Raw genomic sequence first — 256 nt, 5'->3', positions numbered from 1 at the left:
TTGCATTAATACTCGAGGTACAGCAGAGCTCCATACCTTAATCTATGGTGTGTAGAAGCTCCACCGTTGAAAATACATAAGAACAAGGTTTAGGCATGGCCGAATGGCCAGCCTCCCAATGATCTAAGATAGCATCAAAATGAAGATAGCTACCCCTTGATGTCTCAATACAACAGTAAAAGGTCCTACTTATAGAAAACTAGTAGCCTAAGGTTTACAGAAATGAGTAAATGACATAAAAATCCACTTTCGGGCC

The sequence above is a fragment of the Arachis duranensis genome, chromosome 4 (genome assembly GCF_000817695.3).
Source record: "Arachis duranensis cultivar V14167 chromosome 4, aradu.V14167.gnm2.J7QH, whole genome shotgun sequence".
Taxonomy (NCBI): domain Eukaryota; kingdom Viridiplantae; phylum Streptophyta; class Magnoliopsida; order Fabales; family Fabaceae; genus Arachis; species Arachis duranensis.
The sequence above is the reverse complement of the archived record's forward strand: the minus strand, read 5'-3'. Positions refer to the sequence as shown.